At 45.2% G+C, this 21,114-nt stretch overlaps 1 pseudogene across 1 annotated transcript; it reads right to left on the reverse strand.

The window, feature by feature from the left end:
• Window positions 1-6,844: 6,844 nt before the first annotated feature.
• Window positions 6,845-8,404, reverse strand: LOC311586252 (small ribosomal subunit protein uS2-like; annotated as a pseudogene). The gene has a single exon. The product of its transcript is annotated as a small ribosomal subunit protein uS2-like (transcript).
• Between the last annotated feature and the right edge of the window lie 12,710 nt (window positions 8,405-21,114).

Raw genomic sequence — 21,114 nt, forward strand, 5'->3', positions numbered from 1 at the left:
TGATGTAGAACTCAACATACTTAGAACAGGCAACCTCTGCTTTGGGCACAGAGGAAGGGTGATCCAATAAACTTAGGAAACTTTGGAGCCCGAGAGAGCTGCCCTGGCAGGGATGGGGGAAGAAAGCTAGGAGGCTGGCGTTTGCCACATGGGAAGGGGCCCAGGAAGGAGCAGGAGAGGCTGCCCCACATCTCATGTGCTGAGGACCTGGTGACAAGTTTGAGTTGCGGCTGCAAAGCAAAAGGAAGCCACCGCCAGACATGAAAGCATGCAGTGACCTAGCTACCCTGGGAGAAGGAGCCGAGGCCGGATCCCAGGGTATCACTTTAGTTGAAGTGGTAACGAGAAGTGAATGTATTTGGGGAACAGTGACAGAACTTGGGAGACAGGACAGGGGAAAGCCTAGGATTCTAGCGGAAGGGGCCAGTAGCTGGCATGCCTAACCTTTTGATGTTTTGAAATGACCTTATTTACAAAGCAGGTTGAACGTGTCCGATCCAGCATGCAATCCACTGAGGGAACCTCAGCATCCCATGGGGCAGTGGGCAGTAGGGAGACAGCCATGAGCGTGCCAGTGGGTGACTAGCCACAGGCTTTGATAACTCCACCGAAGAACCCAGACAGAGCACACAAACCCAAGCGCTCTCATGTCACCACGGATACCAGTGTCAATCGTAGCCTGTCCTGAATTCCAAGTGTCCCCCATAGCCTCGGTCCCAATTCTTTTCTTTTTAAAATTTATTTATTTTTTATTTTATGTGCATTAGTGTTTTGCCTGCATGTATGTCTGTGTGAGGGTGTCAGACCTTGGAGTTATAGACAGTTGTGAGCTGCCATGGGGGTGCTGGGAATTGAACCCGGGTCCTTCGGAAGAGCAGTCAGCGCTCTCAACCACTGAGGCATCTCTCCAGCCCCCTCAGTTCCTGTTCTTGAGACACTCCCGCCCCTACAACCTCAGTCCCACCATCTACAACACACGCTCCATAGTCCAAGAACCTGCAGTGGTCTGTGCATAACTTCAATTTTGAAAAGCCCTGCCTTAGTGGATTAACTTACCAGGATTCTGGCTGTTGTGAGTGGGTGGAACATCATCACCCAAGATAGAGGATGGAGAAGGGATGGGAACGTGTGTGTGTGTGTGTGTGTGTGTGTGTGTGTGTGTGTGTGTGTGTGTGTAACTACTTGAGTTCCATTTAGGCTTTGTCTTGGAGGAACTAGACATATGCAGAGGCAGGCATCTGGTAGGAGGTACAGGCAAAGACGTCCTGTGACAGAAAGCCTGAGACAATCAACATAAAAAGAGAAGTTTATCGTAGCTTGGACTAGCATCACTTGTTAAAATATGCATGCTCAAAAAAAAAAATATGCATGCTCTGTTGCATAAAATCGTGATGAGGATAAATAATAAAGCATCCGAAGTTTGAAAATTGCTAAAGGAAATAGACTCAAAATGTCTTCAGTTAAAAAAAAAATAATAAGCATATGAGGCGATAGATTTCATAATTATCCTGCCGTAGTCGCTCCCCGTTGTAAACATGTATCAAAGTGTCAGGCTGCACCACCCTGCAAACACTCAGTTATTATTTTGATAATTTTTAAAGTGTGCATGGCTTTGACATCAAAGATTCAGATTCTGTCTCCCTGAGGGAGCCATCATTTTAAAACAAAACAGAATGACGCAGAAGCTGCAGCTGTCCCCCTCCTTTGAGCCTTGCTGTGCTTAGTTAAGGGTGCCAATAGCTCCACCTGGTGACCATTAGGGGAATCACACCGCCTTCCTGAAGAGATTTCCCCTCCTGGGCCCAAAGTATCTCTTCTAATATTCCCAACACTTCTGCAAAAGAGATTCTCACCTTCATCTAATTAATGGGGAAGGTGAGACCCAAACAGTGGAGGTGAAATATTTTTTAAAAACATACATTTGACATGCTGAGGAGAACTGAACCCCAGCTGTGTTGTCTGTGCCAAGGGCTTATAAATCTGGCTGGTAGTAGCCAGCGGGTAGTGGTGGAGCACATCTTTAATCCCAGCACTCGGGAGGCAGAGGCAGGCAGATCGCTGTGAGTTCCAGGCCAGCCTGGTCTACAGAGTGAATCCAGGACAGTCAAGGCTACACAGAGAAACCCTGTCATGAAAAACCAAACAAAATGAAGAAAATCTGCCTGATAAATCAGACCATCCAGGCAGCCTCTGTGAACTGGCGGTGAGGCTGTCAGGGCCACTCACATGCATGTGGGTTTTTGCCTTCCTAAGCAAACATGTCCTCGGCATAGATGAAGCCTGGAAGGTGCCATCAGGGCAGGGAGTGACCAGCTGGGGATGGGGGTCGGGATGACCTCTTCCAGACCTTATTCTGCCATTATTCTCTAAACAGCATCACACGGCAAGCCCAGTGGTGTGGATGCTGTAAAGAGTCTAGCGATAACAAAATCTGTGGGAGGATATACATGAGTAAATGCGCACGCACACCCAAGGAGTTATATGTCATTTTATAAAAGGACTTGAGGGGCTGGAGAGATGGCTCAGCAGTTAAGAGCACTGACTGCTCTTCCAAAGGTCCTGAGTTCAAGTCCCAGAAACCACATGGTGCCTCACAACCGTCTATAATAAGATCTGGAGCTCTCTTCTGGCCTGTAGGCAGAAAAATGTATACATAATAAATAGATTTTTAAAACGGGGGTGGGGGGTGAGAGGGAGCTAGAGCATTCCTGGGGTTGGGTATCTTGGGAGAGGGGTTCATATAATCTGCCCTCTGCACTGTGGAGGGATGAGTGTGTACTTTTGCACATACATGAACGTACTAGCATGGGCAAGAAAGAAGAAGAACATCTGGACGCTGGAAGTGAACTCTCTGAGTGGCAACTGACTTAGCTGTGTGCACTGGTTTCCTGCTGCTTTCTCAAAACCTCACAGAAACGGAAGTCCAGGCATAATGGTCCTAGGATCCCCTAACACAAAGGGGAGGGGATGCCAGCAGCCTAAGGACCCCATAGAGATGTGGGGAGTGGGTAGGGGATGAGCAGGGCTGAGGCAGCACCCTTGAAGGTACTCAAGACCATCCAACCACGATGCGTTCTTCCCAGCTGCCTGGCAATGCCCAAGAGTGCCAGGTTGATAGAAGGGTGTCTGTCTGAGCTAACGGCCATCAGTCAACAAGTCCTAACCCCGACATCCTGCTTCCTTCTTCCACATAAATAAGAGCAGGAGGAAGAGAGCCAGCCATTGACACTTGAGGAAAACCAGCTTCCTGAAAAAGGAAGGCCAAGAAAAAAGGGACTCAAAGCCATGACCCTCACAGTCATGGGGGCGGTTCCACAAGCGGGAAAATAAATAAATAGCAAAGGAAGATAATTAGAATCAGAGAGATGAGAAATGATGCTGGGCTTTGCTTAGCTAAAAGATGTCTGCCTGTTAATTTTTCTCTTAGTATTGGTTCTGAGAATTAGCTGTCGCAAATAAGTTAAGCAGTTAATTTGCTCCATATCTCTTTCTATTCATGTTTCACCATGCACTGAATGGCATGTAGGTTGATTCCAGTCCTTTCTCTGTGTTTGTGTGTGTGTGCGTGTGATGCATGGGTGTCTGTGGTGTGTGTACATGAGGAGACCAGAAGAGGACACCAAGTGGCCTGTTCTGTCACACTCTGCCATATTCCCTTGAGACACGGTCTCTCAGTAAAACTGGAGCCAGGCTGGCAGGGAGCAGGCTTTAGTAAGCCTCCTGTCTCTCCTCCTACAGCTCTGGGCTTACAGGCTTGTCTTCAGTCACACCAGGCTACTTATGTGTATCACTGGGATTCAAACTCAGGTCCCCAGGCTTGCACAGCAAGCCTTCCTAGTCCCAGAAGTATTCGCCAGCTCCCTGGGTTTGATTTCCTGTTTGGTTTCGGTTCTGTTCCTAATTAGAAATAAAACCTGGGTTACATTTAACTTCTTTGGACTTCTGCTTATGGATCTTTGCTCTGTTTATAGATTTTTATTTGTAAAATCATGATGCATGACATATATTTATGATGTGGGTTAAATGCATTTCATAGAAATAAAACCTTAGAGAAGCACTGGTTCCTACGTTGGGGCGATTATGAACCCAGAGCACTATTGGTAACATCTGAAGATATTTCTGGATGACAGATCTTATAGAGATCTCCCTGGTGTCTAGTAGGTTAGGGGACAAGGATGCTAAGCACTCCGTGATGTTCAGGGTAGCCACCTGCAAGAAAGACTTTCCAAAGCCCGAATAGTGGGAGCGCATGGCCCAATCAATAAATACAAGTGGTTTCAAAGCTTCGATGGAAGTTCTTCCCTTTACTCTCTGTATAACACAGTGAGTCCCTGGAGACTGTCAGCTCTTCAAATATGCATGAAGCAGTTACCAAAATCACTTTACTGGGCCATAGGGACATCTAAGTGAATGAAAAATGTAGGAGTTACACAATTTCCTTAGTATGAACCGATAACTGAGAACTTAATACAAAACTTAGCTTCACCCTGCTCCGTCCTAACCCTCTTGCCGCCCACCCATAATTCCAACACCCGCCAGTCAGTTTAAATTTCACAAATAGCTTCTTCTTTGTCTGTGTCTTTTTCTTTTTTCTTATTTCTTTCTTTCTTCTTCTCTTCTTCATTTTTTTAAAAAATGAGACAGGGTTTCTCTGTGTAGCCCTGGCTATCCTGGAACTCACTTTGTAGACCAGGCTGGCCTCAAACTCAGAGATCTTCCTACCTCTGCCTTCTGAGGGCTGGGACAAAAGGTGCGCTACATCATGCCTGGCATAAACAGCTACTTTCTAAAGAGGAAACACACAGTGAAATAGTAATTCCTGAAGTCATGCCAATCAGAGTATTGGACGTTCAAAGTTCTTGAGTACTCCTAAAAGAAAACCCAGGGGGAAAATAGTCTTATGGAGTTTTATGAAATGAAGAATAGTGAAAACAAGAGAGATGAGCTTTCTTTCACTTGTGGAAAAACAAGGAAGACATAACTACCAAGAGAGTAGGGGAGAATTTCATAAAAATGAAATGAAATTAATGAAATGCAAACCAAATGTGACCTCAATAAGGGCTGCTTTAAAATTCCAATAAAAAATAAAAGAGACAAAACTCGGATTCATCATCTGACTTTAAAGGGGTAGAAAAGCTAGGAACAGAAGTTAAGTAATGTTGGGGAGAAGGGCTATGTGCACGGATACTTAGGAGAAGGCTGGGAATGTGGCTCTGTGGACAGGCGCTTGGTCCTCATAACAGACCTGGGTGTCATCTGAAGACCTACACAAACGATTCTGAAAATTCAGTTTAAGATGGAATGTGATTTCAGTTGTTCTTTCTTTCTTTCTTTTTTTTTCTTTTTTTGAGACAGGGTTTCTCTGTGTAGCTTAGGCTGTCACTTTGTAGACCAGGCTGGCCTTGAACTCACAGCAATCCTCCTGCCTCTGCCTCCCACGTGCTGAGATCACAGGCACACACCACCACGCCTGGCTTAGTTGTTGTTAAAAAGCCCATGAAAAATACAATAAAAGAATCAAGAGAGAGGAAAAACCCTTCCCCCCCTCAGTAGGGAGAATGGAGTTGGGGGGACAATAAAATGTTAAAAGGTAAAAGACAGACACGTGAGTCATAATTGGCTTTGACTCTAGATCATATAAGCAAAGCTGAAAAATCAGAACTGGGGAGTGAGGGCAGGAAGTGACATCAGAAAACCAAAGCAGACCAGGATGGTACTGCAAGAGCTCAAAGACCAAAGCAGACCAGGATTGAACTGTCAGAGCTAAAACACACCAAGAAAGACAGAAGTGCATGCTCACCTGGGAGACTGCACGCTGGAATACGACACTGAGAGAAGATTAAAGGTCCTCATACAATCACCAAAGTGTGAGGGGCTTAGTAGAGAGTCACTCATACCCAGGACCAGGAAAACCACAAACTGCATTAGAGATGACAACCTATGCCAGTACTGAGATGAATCAGGTGTCTCGATGATATGGCAAGGATTTTTAAAGTACCCATCGTAAAAGTGCATCAGTGGTCATTTATAAGTTCTAGTAAAACATGGTTGAAAAAGAAAAAAAAAATCTCAACAAAGGAAAAGAAGCTCTGGTAAGAGGGGCGAGTGGATTATAAAACTGGAAAACGCAAGAATCGCAACTTCAAATCTTACAAGACGGGCTTAGGCACGTGGAGATGCCAAACACCACACATTGTGCTCACCTAACTAACTTCAGTTGTTCTTAAAATAGAGAAATCAACTTGAAGACAGACTGAAGGAAGTTACTCAGTCTGAATAACAGAAGGAGGAAAAGAAAACCCTAGATTGAAAAACAACAATAAGCTGAGGCTTGAGGTGCCACGTCACTTCTCCCTTCTCTGTGATTTCACTGTCCGTGGTTTCAGTTACCCATGGTAAAGGGCAGTGTGGAGCCGGGTGTGGTGGCACATGCCTTTAATCCCAGCACTCAGGAGGCAGAAGCAGGCAGATCGCTGTGAGATCGAGGCCAGCCTGGTCTACAAAGTGAGTCTAGGACAGCCAAGGCTACACAGAGAAACCCTGTCTCAAAAAAGAAAAGAAAAGAAAGAAGTAAAGGGCAGTGTGAAAACATCTGGGAGAAAACGTCGTAAAGAAACAGTTCATAGCCAGGTGGAGCATCACACACCTTTAGTCGCAGCACTTGGGAGGCAGAGACAATCCGATGTACAAGAGTTCAAGGGCAGCCTGGTCACAGAAGGAGGGGGCCAGGAGGAGGGAGAGAGTAAGAGAGAGAGAGAGAGAGACAGACAGACAGACAGACAGACAGACAGACAGAGAACTTTATAACTTTTTGTATTGTTTTTTTTTTTTTTTTACTCTTAGGAACTCTATTTTCCCCTTTGCTCAGGTGTCTGCAGAGCAGCTCAGGACCACTCAGTGGTTGCTCCAACCCACACGGTGGCCTGCGCTGTGGGAGCTGCTGACCAGTCCTCTGTGGCTGGCTGGGCACTCCAGTCTTCAGTAGGGAACTGCTGGATGGGTATGGAGGGCACTGCACACCCTCAGACCAGTCTGCCATCTCTGGCTAAGCAGGGGTGAACTCAGGAGGTAGCACAGTCCATCTGCCATGGAATTCCTCCTTGGTCAAGGCCTTCTCAGCAGCAGCCTGCTCCTCCTCCTCAGTCTCCTCTGGGTCTCTGTAGAAGTAACGATCAGGCATAACCTCCCACGGGTGCTGACAGGAGATAGTGCCAAGCATGCAGAGTGCTTCACAGGCCAGCATCCATCACCTCAGATCCACTGAGTGAGCTCCCTTGTTGTTGCATGGGATGGCAATGTCCACACAGTGCAGAGGAGAATTGTGTTGTACAGAGCAACGGAGGGCAGACTGATGTCAGAGGCTTCTGAGAGAGGGGCTGGTGGTCAACCCTGGGGTCAGTCACCACTAGAAGCCGTAGCTCTCTGAAGCCTGTTTGGATCTGGCTGGCGAGGGTCCCAGGTGTGAAGCGGCCAGCAATGGGAGTGGCTCCAGTGGCCGCAGCAAACATTAGCATAGCCCGCTGGTCAGTGTTCCTGGAGCTGCAAGCGGCAGCTTCTTCCAGGTCCTCTCCAGGTTTATGGTGTAGATACCATCACTCTTCCTTTTGTAGATGTCCTGTTCCATCTGAAAGTCAAGGTTGGCGCCACCTAAGTGGGTTCCTGCGGCAAGGAATTTGAGGACATCCTCCTCCTTCATCTGCAGGACATCAAGGGCTCCGGACATCGTATAAGCTTCCCTTTAAGTTATGATGGGAAGCAAGGACAACGCTGTACGGACCCATGCCTGGGCAGCGTGGAAAGCTAGTTTGTAACTTTTAAACTGGCATGCCATTCCAAGTGGCATAAAGAAAGTACATGCAGTCCTGGTCCAGCCCAACCAAGATACAAAGCATCCTCTCTTTGAATCCTACCTGTCCATTAGTCACTCAGCAGACATCTCGGTTATCAGATGAACTGTTGTAGTACTGCAGTGTTATGTTCAGACAACCCTTACATTAATCAACAAAAGCTCCAATGTATAAACTTATATTATAGGATATCGTTACAATTGTCCAATTTGTTGTTAGTTCTTTTATTTGCCTCATTGTGCCTAATTAACTACTTAATTTACTTATAAATCAAGCTTTACCACCGGAATGCATGTCTAGGAGGGAAAACAATATATAAACTGTAGTTTTAAGCATCGATGCTGTTAAGTCTTGAAACATAACTCTGAGGATAAGAAGAAACTATATAGAAAAGAATTGATAGCATAAGAGTTCCAGAAGGCGAGGACCAGGCTTGGGGCCACAGAAGTATTCACCGGATGACTGAATATTTCCTTGTTGAAAGACATAAGTCTACAGATCCGAGGAAAGGAGTGACTCTCAAATAGAAGCCCTAAGAAATCTCTAAGACACATCCTAATTACATTTCTCAAACCAAAATCAACTTAAAAATCTTTAAAGCAGCTAAAGAGAAAAGGGGCAGCTCCCCACAAAAGAGCAACAGCTAGATACTGGCAGGGTTCCCATCTGCAATGATGGGTACAGGAGGTGATACCCTTCAAGTCGCTGGAAGGACCAGGACCTCCAGACCCTACTACAGCAGGTCAAATTGCCATGGAAGTAACAGAGGCCACTCTGAGCAAAAGAAAATAAAGGGGATGTGCTGCTGGCACATTGGGGGCCCGAAGGTCCTTGCGCCCACAGAGCGCTAAGGAATCAGGAATGTTAACCACACAGGGGCCTCTCTCTCCTCAAGGGAGGAGATAGAAATACCTGTTTTCCTACCCGGAGGGCTGGGAGTGGATCCTGTTAATGACCTGGTGACCTGTTTGCTATCTGTGGAGACAGGTCTCCCTCACCTAGCTTTTGCTATAGAGGCCGACCTCACCAAATGCCCCAGGATGGAGTATCCCGCAAAGTCCCTCCCTAGCTCTCTATTAATAGAACCATCCTTAGGTGGGGGAGGGGAGATGTCACATATATTTTATATGGCCTTCTGACCTCTATGCTAACCCGGAAACCACACTAGATTCAAAGCACTTCCTAAGCAGTCACACCTTCAGCGTTACTGAGCTCCTGGAACGAGAGTGAGTGTTGCCTGGAAACGTGTCTCCAGATTGCTGACAGTGAACTTCCTGAAGTCTGATCCAGGTTGACGAAGAAGTCAATCTGAACCAAATTTTCATTCTCATCTCTTGGCAGGTTCGCTTCTCTGCCTGGACACCCGCAGGGTCCTCCTCACCCGCAGCCCTCCCTTTAAAAGAATGGCTAACGGGAACTCTCCAGAACTGTAGAAAACAGCAGCTGAGCCTTCTAAGAGGAAAACACACCGAGGTGGGTAAAGCGCCAGAAATATAAGAGACTCTTCTCCTCCTGTGTCCTCTTCTTCACACTTTATGGTTGAAGGAGGATGGCTGACCATGGTGTGCCATGTATGTGGAACAACTGCCCGAGATTATACACTTGAGTGGTAGGAGTTCGGTGGCGGTGTGGATCGTTGGTAGAGCATGTACCCAGTTCCCACGAAGCCTGGTCCATCCCTAGCACCACAGTGGGTAGGAGGGAGTTGGGTAGGTCAAAGGATATAAAGGGCAAAATGACACCAGTAGGTTATAAGTTGCTTATGCGTATGCTAATACACAGAATAAGACAGCTACAATGTGATACAGCTCTGACAACTTTATGAATACATCATAATGGAGGGCCAAGCAGCCAATAGGAAGGCAAAAACAAGCACAAACAAACAAAAAAGCCAAAACAAAAAAGAACAGCAGTCAGATACACAGCAGAGGGAATATGCAAAAAAAAACCACAAATATTTAAATGGCCAACTTAGCTCCAGCATTTCACCAGTTGTGCTAAATATAAGTGGTCTGGGGGGTTGAAAGAAGGCTCAGTGGTCAGGAGTGTACGCTGCTCTTATAGAGGACCCAAGTTCAGTTCCCAGCATCCTTGTCAGGCAGCTCCAGGGAGATCTGATGTCTCTGGTCTTTAGGCATCTGCACTCACATGTGTATGGCCAAACATACACACACACACACACACACACACACACACACACACACACACACACACACACATGCATACACACATACTCTCACACACATATGTGCACGAACAGGCACACACACGCTTTAGAAAAATGAAATAAATCTTGAAAAAAGAAAGAACAGTGAATGAAAAACAAACAAACAAACCTGTGGCACAACTATATGTTCCCTATAAGATACATAAAGAAAACTGCTACAGTTTGGATATGCCCCCTATATGCTCCTATAGTGGCTGGTAGGCTGTTGGGAAATAATTGGATCGTAAGGGCTCTGGCCTACGCAATGGGTTTATCTTTCATGGATTCTCAGTGTGATATCATTGCTGGAAGGTAGTAAAAAGCAGGGGGTGGGGCCCAGTTAAAGGAAGCAGGTCATTGGGTTGTACCCTGGGAAGATGTAGCTGGCTCCCTTACTCTTCTTTCTTTCTTCTTAGCCACCATTAGCTGGATGGATTCCTCTTCCACACGTTCTTGCTCTGCCTCCCTCTAGGCCCAAAGTGATGGCTCCAGTAGCCAGGTACTGAAACCACAAGCACCTCAAGCATCTCCATCACGGCAACAAAAACCGGCAGAATGATCAAAGTTAACAGACGGAAAAAGATAGAGGAGCCCCAAGCTGAGATGGAGTACTTCGCCAAATGTAAGATCTGTTCCTTCAAATAGAAGAAGGGGTAACTCCACTGATTTTATGGGCCGGTTTTAGTCTCCTACAAAGATAGCACAGAAAAAGCGAACCACAAATCTATATATCTCCTAAATTTATGTAAATATACTCATGGAAACATTGGCAGATCAAATCTAAGAATGTGTAAAAGGGATGACAAGCCCCCACTAACTGGGATTCATCCCAGTTACACAAGATGTTTCAGTATTTGAAAATCAACAAGAAAAGTCATAGGATTGTATCAACTTAAGCAGAAACGCTGAAACTATCATGTATTTGTGATAAAACATTTCTGACAAAAACTCCGTGTGTCAGAGCTGGGGCTGTAGCTCAGTTGAAGAAGTGCAAGCATGCTTAGTGCACTAGTCAGGGCTCTCCAGAGGAACTGATAGAGTGAATGGATGGATGGATTAATTAACTAATGAAGTAAAGATTTATTTAATTTTATATGTATGAGTGCTTTGCTTGAATGTATGTCTGTGTACCACATGCCCGGTGGCCAAGGAGGTCAGAAGAGGGCATCATATCCTCTGGTACTGGAGTTATAGACATCTGTAAGTCCATGTGGGTTCTGGGAATCAAACCTGGATCCTCTGTTAAGAACAATTACTCACCAGGCATGGTGGCGCACACCTTTCAATCCCATTACTCAGGAGGCAGAGGCAGAGGCAGAGGTAGATGCATCAATGTGAGTTCGAGGCCAGCCTGTTCTACAAAGAAAGTCTAGGACAGCCAAGCCTACACAAAGAAACCCTGTCTCAAAAAACCAAGCCAAACAAACAAACATAACCAAAACTACTCTTAACAGCTGAGCTATCTTTCCAACTCTCAATCTCTCTCTCTCTCTCTCTCTCTCTCTCTCTCTCTCTCTCTCTCTCTCTCTCTCACACACACACACACACACAATATATATATATATATATATATATATATATATATATATATATATATATACATACACACACACACACACACACACACACACACACACACACATATATATATATATATATATATATATATATATATATATATATATATATATAGGCTTTGAACCTTTTCTTTTTTGGTTTTTTGAGACAGGGTCTCTTTGTGTTAGCCTTGGCTGTCCTGGACTCACTTTGTAGACCAGGCTGGCCTTGAACTTATAGCGATCTGTCTGCCTCTGCCTCCTGAGTGCTGGGATCAAAGACATCCACACCACACCCAGCTTGGCTTTGAACCTTTTCAAACCTACTTTATATGGGGTTCTTTATACCTCCCTTCCAATCCATCTACCCTAGGTAGGAGAGAAGAGGCTAATGGAAACAGGAGAAGTAGACCTTTTTAGACTCAGTTTCATGGAGTGATCCCATTGGCATAGTTGGCAGGATTTCAGCAGACCAGTGAAACAGTAAACCAGCAATTCAGCGAAGGTGACCGCAACCACAGCTGCTGAAACCCAGAACAGCAGCTGGAACACGGGACCTTGAAGCATTCACTGGAGTGGCTCTCTATAGGAGTGCCTCGAAGTGGAGTGATGAGCTGCCAAGACCAAAAAGCCCCGCCTTTTGGATATATATATATCCTCTCTGAGTCCATACTAGGATGTTTATCATTTGGCAAAGACCATGCTCCCGCAAGAGGCAGTTACTTTTCCAGTGGACAAACATTGCCTGTTCTCTCACAATTCTGTTTTCAGTGGGAAAACACCGCACACCCTTACACAAGTTTGTTTCATATCCCACACTTGGATCAAAACAAAAACATGTTTACATCTACCACACATATATGATATATAATATATGCAATATATATAGGATTTAGTAGAGTGTCTCCCAAGCTGTGGTCTGGCTGGTCCAGCAATAGCTTGCTTTGGACAGAAAGGCCAAGAACCTGGCAGTTGTTTAGTCTACAGCTGGATGTCTCGGCTGCTCTTCCAATCTGCTCTTTCAATCTTCATTGGAATCTTGAAGTAGGTTCTACTACAAGTGAAGGAATGCCTCAGCAGTAGGTTAGAAGAACTTGCCAGAGAGTGTGAGGGCAAGCAGGCAAAATCCCCAAAACATCATTCTTCCATGTCCTTTATATAAGCTGCCACAAAAAAAAAAAAAAAAAAAAAAAAAAAGTAGCCCAGATTTTGGGTGTGTCTTCTGACCTCAGATGATCCGGACTTAGGGTAAGTCTTTTCACCTCAAATGATCTAATCAAGAAACTCCCTTGGGTGCCCAGCTGCTTGGGTCTTTGTTGATTCCAGATGTAGGCAAGTTGACAACCAAGATTAGCCATCACAGGGGCTGGAGCAATGGCTCAGAGGTTAAGGGCACTGACTGCTTTTCCAGAGGTCCTGAGTTCAATTCCCAGCAACCACATGGTGGCTAACAACCATCTATAATGGGATATGATGCCCTCTTCTGGCCTGCAGGTGTACATGCAGGCAGAGCACTGTATACATAATAATATATTTTTTAAAAAGAAAGATTAGCCATCACACTTAGCATGCATAAAGTTCTGAGTTTGATCCCTGGGATCACATAAACCAGTGGTGCTGCATGCCTGTGAGCTGAGGAGGAAGAAGAGGAGGAGGAAGAGGAGGAGGAGGAAGAAAAGGAGGAGGAGGAAGAAGAGGAGGAGGAATCGGAGGAGGAGTCAGGGGATCTGGAGCTCAAAGACCCGGCCTGTGAAACTGCTCAATTTGTAAAGGTCGTTGCTGCCAAGCCTGATGACCTGAGTTCAGTCCCTGAGCTCCACATGACAAAAGAAGAGAACCAATTCTTTCAAGTTGTCCTCTGACTTCCACACTTGTGCTATGGCACATCCACATCCACAGAATAAATAAGAATGTGATTAAACTTATTAATAAGGAGTTGGGCGTGGTGGCTCACATCTTTAATCTCAGCACTCAGGAGGCAGAGACAGGCAGATCTCTGTGAGTTCGAAGCCAGCCTGGTCTACAAAAATGATCCCAGGCCAGTCAAGACTATAAGGAAAAACCCTGTCTTGAACCCCCCTCTTAAAAAATTAATAATAAAAAGAAGGCTAGAAAGATAGTTCAATGGTTACAACCACATATTGCTTTTCTAGATGACACAAATTCAGTTCCTAGTACTCATGTTAGGTGTGGCTCACAATCACCACTAACTCCAACCCCCAAGCAGATCTGATGTCCTCTTCTGGACTCTGCAGGTACATGCATTCATATATATATAAAACACACACACACACACACACACACACACACACAGAGAGAGAGAGAGAGAGAGAGAGAGAGAGAGAGAGAGAGAGAGAGAGCGCGCGAGAGAGAGAGCGAACATAATAAAAAATAAGATAAATCAGGCATGGTCTTGCATTCCCTTAAGCCCAGTCTACATAGCCAGTTCCAGGCCAGCCAAGGCTACAAAATATGACCCTATCTAAAATAAGCAAATAAACAAGATAAAAATAAATAAGTTCAAGATAATCTTTGGCTCGTCTTCAAAAGCCTCTGAGACACATAGAATATGGCATTTAAAGCTGTTCTTACAATCCTAAATTTCTTCGACAACAAGACAAGTTAACTCTTGACAACACCCAGCCAACCTCAAAGAAGATGATGAACATCAAAGAGCCTCATTATGGACACGGCTTCAAAGGTGGCAAAATAGCCACTGGGCAAAATGTCCTCGTTCCTGCCACAAACAGAATCTGCCTAAAAATGAGCTACTTAGATGCAGGCAGAGTCGACGGCTACACTCTGCCAAGCCAGGGGAAGCAAGTCCTCAATAGTTCCTGCCCTGCAAACAAGTCTGGCAGAGATATTAGGCCAGAAAGCTGAAGATGAGGCTCCAACTCTATAAAGTGTTTTGGGTGACTGGTCAGGCAGTAAACTGTCTTAAGTCAATTTGTACATTATAGAAGCTGCTAACTCACACTGCTGGTTCACTCAGGAATTTAAGTTTTATTCCTTCTCAAGTCTCTGAGGGGCATTGAAGACAAAATAGTATAGTTTTACAACCAAGCTTAGTTGGTTAGGGGAGAAGATCGTTTTAGATCAAGATAAAGAAGTTAAGCTATTAGAGTTGAGATACGATAGATATTGAATCTCATTCGGAAATTTAGACACAATAAGACAGGAAAAACACTTGCTTCAAATGAGACAAATGCAGATGGCCAAGTCACTATGAATGTAACATGTATAGAACTCATTATTCTCATGATTGTCACATGGTTCTCCCTGCTGTATGTAGTTTGTCTTATACATGTGTAATAAAATAAAATAAAATAAAATAAAAGATGATCTTTGGCTCATAGCAAGTTCATAGCCAGTCTTAGATACAGAAGATACTGTCTTTTATTATTATTTTTTAAAGGTTTATTTATTTGCCAGGTGCGGTGGCACACACCTGTAATCCCAGCACTCTGGGAAGCAGAGGCAGGTGGATTGCTGTGAATTCCAGGACAGCTTGGTCTACAAAGTGAGTCCAGAACAGCCAAGGCTACATAAAGAAACCATGTCTCAAAAAACAAACAAACAAACAAACAAACACTCAAAACAAAACAAGACCTATTTATTTGTTTATTTATTATGTACATATACAGTGTTTTGCCTGCATGTAAACCTGCAGGCCAGAAGAGGGCCCCGGATCTCATTACAGATGAGATGTGGTTGCTGAGACTTGAACTCAGGACCTCTGGAAGAGCAGCCAGGGCTCTTAACCTCTGAGGCATCTCTCCAGCCTGAAGAGACACTGTCTTATTTAAAAAAAAAAAAAAAAAAAAAGACAGTTGGGGATTGGGGAATGGCTCAGTGAGTAGAAAACTTACCTCAAAAACATAAGGTTCTGACGTTGAATCCCCAGAAGCTACATAAAAACTGGATGCATTAATGTGCTCCTGGAATCCAAGTGTTCCTACTACAAGATGGGAGAAGACAAGAGTCCCCAGACGCTCATGGGCCAGCTAGTCTGGCATACACAGCTGAGAACAACAGAGACTGCTGTTCTCAGATAAGCTGGAAGCAGAGAACCAATACCAGAGGTGTCATCTGGCCTCAGGACCACGCAATGACAATCTCATGCCCACATTCACACACACAAACACATACATCACACACTATTACATGTACACACACACAAAGATTAAAAAAAAAAAAAAGCAAAACAGAACAAAAGCCCCTCTCAGTTTGCTAGTAGTGATTTATATATGAACCAGACCTCTGGAAGAGCAGCAAGTGTTCTTAACCATTCAGGTGTTTCTCCATCCCCAGTTATAAACTGAAACAGTGTATTCAGTAGCAAGATCTTCTGGCGAGTCTAGTGTCTGTTGTTTCACAGCAGTAAATGAGGTAAAGTGGCATTTCAAGACATCTCCAAAGCACACTGCTGTGGGATGAAAATGCCTTACAACTGGAGAGAGGAGGTGGGTATACAGTATTGCAAGTGCCCTGAATGCTACTGAAGTATACATCCTAAAGTGGCTAATTTTCACACAATACAAATCTTTAGTAAAGAGAACAGTATTAATTGAAGAGAAAACAAAACAAAACAAGTCTTTCCAACCACTAGGTAGGAAGTGAAAATGCCTGGTTTGAATTTCCACTGGTGATATAATCAGGGGTGCTGCCCTCCTTCCTGGAACGTGTTCCCTGTTCTGGGGTTCCCTTGTTGCTGAGATGATACTTAGCTCACAGTTCCAGGTCACCGTCCATCACTGGAGGGCAGTCATGGCAGCAGGAGCTTAAGACAGCTCGTCCCAGTGTGTCTGCAGTCAGTAAGCAGAGAGCAGTGGATGGATGGCTGCTGCTACCCGGCCCCCTTTTCCCTTTATAAAGTCCAGGATCCAAGTCAGGGAATGGTGCTACCCACAGTGCTTAGGTCTTTCCACTTCTGTTAACCCAATCAAGGCAATCTGTTGGCCTGCCTAGAGCCCATCTCTGGAGTGATTCTAAATTTGATCAAATTGACAACACTGACGTCACACTGTTCTGGTCTCTTTTTCCTTTGGCTAATGTCATGAAACCACAGACTGAAAAAGCTATAAAGGGGAAATGTTTATTTCAGCCTGTGGTTCTGATCAATATTGAAGGGCCACATCTGATAATGGCCTTCTTGAAGCCAGAGTCCAAAGATATCTCAGGTGTTACAGTTTGGAGCCTGTACATTCACCAAAGGCCCATGCCTTAAAAGGCTTGGTGATCAACCTGTGGTGCTGCTGGGAGGTGGTAAAGCCTATAGGAGGTGGGGCCTAGCGGGAGGAAGTTAGGCCATTGGAGGCATGCCCCTGAGGAGGATACTGTAACCCCTGTGCCTTCCTGTTCCTCTCTCTACTTTCTACCCACCATGAGCTAAGTAGTTTTCTGTACTCTCCAATCACCAAGTACCCTTTGCCTTGCCTCTGGTATAATCTGGTCAGCATAGTGAATTCTAAGCCATTCAGGGCTACATATGAGATCCTGTCTCAAAGCAAACAAATAGAAGAAGTTAAAAAAAAAAAAAAGGATCCCTTACAGAGACCTGTCATTTGATTCCAGACCCAATCAAGTTGACAAGCCAAATTAATTATCACAGGATACAGGATGAGTTTGGGGGATCCTTTTGTTTGTTTGTTTTCAAGACAGGGTTTTTTGTTTGTTTGTTTAACAGCCCTGGTTGTCCTGAACTCACTTTGTAGACCAGGCTGGCCTCGAACTCAGAGAGATCCTCCTGCCTCTGCCTCCCAAGTGCTGGGATTAAAAGGTATATGCCACCACAACTGGCTCAGTTTGGGAGATATTTATTTATTTATTTATTTATTTATTTATTTATTTATTTATTTATTTATTTTTGTGGTGGAGATAGGATCTCCCTATGCAGTCCTGTCTGTCCTGGAACTCATGATGTAAATCAGGCTGATTTTTCTTTTCTTTTCTTTCTTTCTTTTTGTTTTTTTGAGACAGAGTTTCTCTGTGTAGACTTGGCTGTCCTGGACTCACTTTGTAGACCAGGCTGGCCTCAATCTCACAGCGATCTGCCTGCCTCTGCCTCTCGAGTGCTGGGATTAAAGGCGTGCGCCACCACGCCCGGCAGTTTTGGGGATCTTAATAGGCCTTTTATTATCTGCCAGCAACAAAATCTTCCTTCTCTCAATGTTTAGACCAGTCTCTATAATAAGCACATTTCGGATTCCCCAGCTCAGGCTCCTGTTATCACTCTAACATCTCGTCTCTTGTAATCAGGAGCAATGCAACTGAAAGTGCTCTTCACCCAGGGGAGTATCGGTGATTAATCACTTGTAGGCGTTAGCATTTTATGTTTGAGGTGGGAGGAATTTCCAGGCTTTTCCAGAATTACCCAAACCCAACTCCAACCTCTGCCTTACACTTCAGAGCTGACACCAAATCACTGGCTGGTTGCTGGGGCCAAGTTTCTGAAAACCATACCCGACTGCCCTCTACTTGTCATTCCACACCTGAAACCACCAGGAAGTCCCGGGAGAAGGACAGCCAGTGCTAATCAAGGTGTCCAAGACTGTCTGGAGGGTGAGTGTGCGCGCCGCGGTTATGACGGAGTCAGAGAGATGGGTGTCTTTATGCTCCCACAAGGAAATGCTTTCACCCGCTGAGCCATCTCCTCACCCTGCCCACTTTGGATGCATCCACTGACACAAATTTGCAGGTTGACTAGCCCGAAGTGGTATCTGGTAGTGACACAAAAGTATCCTGGGCATAGTACTTGGAATGCGAGCGATATAACTTTAAAACTGTTTCATGACATTCTCAGCACATGCGTCAAGCCTTAGGGCATGAAACGTTTAGGAGTTAGGAGGACACCTCAGTTCTTCTCCTCTTGGGATTAAGTACTTTTATCTGGCAATTATGCCTGAGGTTTACAGATAAATCCGAATGCTCAATGTCTAGGGGCGCGGTTGGGGTGTAAACCAGGGTGAGACACACTTTCCTCTTCATGCTTTTCTGCTTTTTAAGTTATCCCTCCCCCAATTCATGACTAACAATTTTTTATTATTTATTTATTTATTTCTAGTGCAGACACAAGCCAGAGCCTTGTGCACAATAGGCAAGTGCTGCACACTTGAGGTATCCTCCAAGTCCATAATAAGTTTTGTTTAACAATGGAAAATTAGCTTAATTTTTTGAAACCATGACATATGTGTCAACGCAGAAACCAACCTGCTCTGCTGCCTCGTCCCATTCTGGCTGATCCTCTAAGGTGAGGCTTCAGGGAGCATGCTGAGCTCCGAACAGAGGCCCTGTTTTCTAGTTTATAAGGTTTCCAGGCATCTTCTCCTAATTCCACCTACTAATGGTGAAATCAGGGCAAATCAGACTTGCCGTGAAGAAGCTGGCAGGGGGCTCTGGGTAGGAGACCCAACAGAAAAATAAACCTCAGGATCCTGTGTCTTCCTGCCATTCTGTTTCTTTCCCAACACGTATCTTGCCTCCATTTTCCCTCCTCTGCCTATTGACTTCATTTCTTCCATATATTCCTTAGGTGAGGTTGAATCCAGCCTAAATGACATGGGGGTGGGGGTGGGGGTGGAACGTGATTTCTTCCTGGTCTTAGCCCCTGTAGAAGCTGACATGTACTTTGCTTCAATATGGCTTCCGATGGTATGGTCACCATGGAAGCGAGTCGACCTTAGAATGCCATTAGTCCCAGACTAAACCACACCTGAAGGGTTTATTTCTCCTGGCCTCTAAAGCTATTTGGGTCAACTAATCCTTTTTCTTTCTTTCTTTCTTTCTTTCCTTTCTTTCTCCTTAAAGCTGTTTGAACTGACTTTTGAACAAAATGGAGTCTGATACACTAGACCTAGAGACAATAAACAATATGAGGAAGATCGATGGAGGCCTGTAACTTTATAATACCAGATTCTAAGGGGAGAACACTGTGCCCCTGAGCACAGAGAAAGGGAGGTACTACACAGGAATAAGGGACCCAGGTTGTCAGAGCTGGTCCTTGGGCACCGAGTCTTCACTCATCACAGGACATGCAGGACTTTCAGAGCTGAAATAGCTACCCAGGGTCCATATTTCGGGCTCACCAAATAGTCTCCACTACTTCTGGGTTTTCCTTGCGCTTACCATAGATTTTGTATGTTAAGCACTCTGGTTCCTTGGCAGTTCAGTTTGTCAGGATCACCCTCGTCGGGCAGTCTTCATTATGTTTTTGTTCCTGTAATCAGTTTGAACAGTGGCATGCACTTCTTAGGATGCCAGTATTGGCAGGGCTCGTCTACCTCAATGGTGCCGAACAGGTCCCGTTCCCCCACCCCCACCCCCTTCTGTGTGCACACAGCTGTCCCCTTGCTTGTGTCCTCTCTGAAGTCCACACTGGGCTTGTGATTGCTTGGTGGAGGGAATACCGAGAAAGAGGCATACTTTAGAAGACCAAAGTGCTTCTTCTTCCTTCCTCTCAGAGCCAGGGAGTTGCCCCGTTAGTAATCTAGAATGACCTCCAGCTGGAGGGAGGAGCTCATTCACAAAGGCATAAGGGAGCACTCCCAACACAGACGGAGGAGGACTTCACCATGGGACACAAAGGTGCCAGATATCCAACATGTATCCACCTTCGTGAGGCACTGGCATGAAAAAGCACAAGTGAGACCAGCAGAACTGTCTAGCTAAGCATCTGATTCATGAACTATAATAGAGCTGTTGCTTAATGAAGCTAAGGTTTTGGTTACACAAGTAGATTCCTCTGGAGGCATCCAGTCACTCTCAAAAAAGGCAGCTCCCCTTGAAGGCAAATGAATTACAAAGAGGAACGTCTCTTTTCTAGGCTGCAGCACAGGTTGCCAGGGCACGGCTCGCCGGACCGGGAATGGCCCAACAGGATGTCTACACCCCTGGCCCCCTCAGCCTGGTACCCTGTAAATAAAATATTCACTGAACAACTTGAGTAGGTCAGGGCTTGGAGGAATATCTCCAGGTAGCTAGTCTGCACCTGTCCTTACTAATTCTTCATGTTTGACAGGCGTTTGCACTGCCCTAACTTTGCCAGTGTCCCATGGCACTAGAAGCCTGGAGTGACACTGCTATCCAGGTAAATGGCAGACAGTGACGATCTCGAGGCAATGCTGGGGCCACGCCAACACACACTGTTTGCCTTGAACAGAACATCTGGTTCTTGGAAGGGCTTTTGTCCCTCAGTGCTTTGCTCTGCCAGCCCTTCTCTGCCTCAGGCCACAGCCACCCTGGTTTTTGTTCCTCACATCCTGGAACTCAAGATAGACTTCCGTGAGGGCCATGCATTTATTTCTTCCTTGTTAGTTCCTGGAAGCCATTTCACATTCATTTCTTCTGGGCTGACTTGCCACGAGGGTAGGGGCAGCTGTTTTCATTCACACTGTTCCCCTTCAGCCTGTATCACCTGGGCTTTTTAAGTTTGTCGGGGGTTGCCCTTGCTCACACATTATGACACTGACTCAAGCAAGGTGGAGCCTGATTAATCTCTGTGCTC

The sequence above is a fragment of the Acomys minous genome, assembly GCF_964271855.1.
Source record: "Acomys minous genome assembly, chromosome: 16".
In the NCBI taxonomy this organism is placed as follows: domain Eukaryota; kingdom Metazoa; phylum Chordata; class Mammalia; order Rodentia; family Muridae; genus Acomys; species Acomys minous.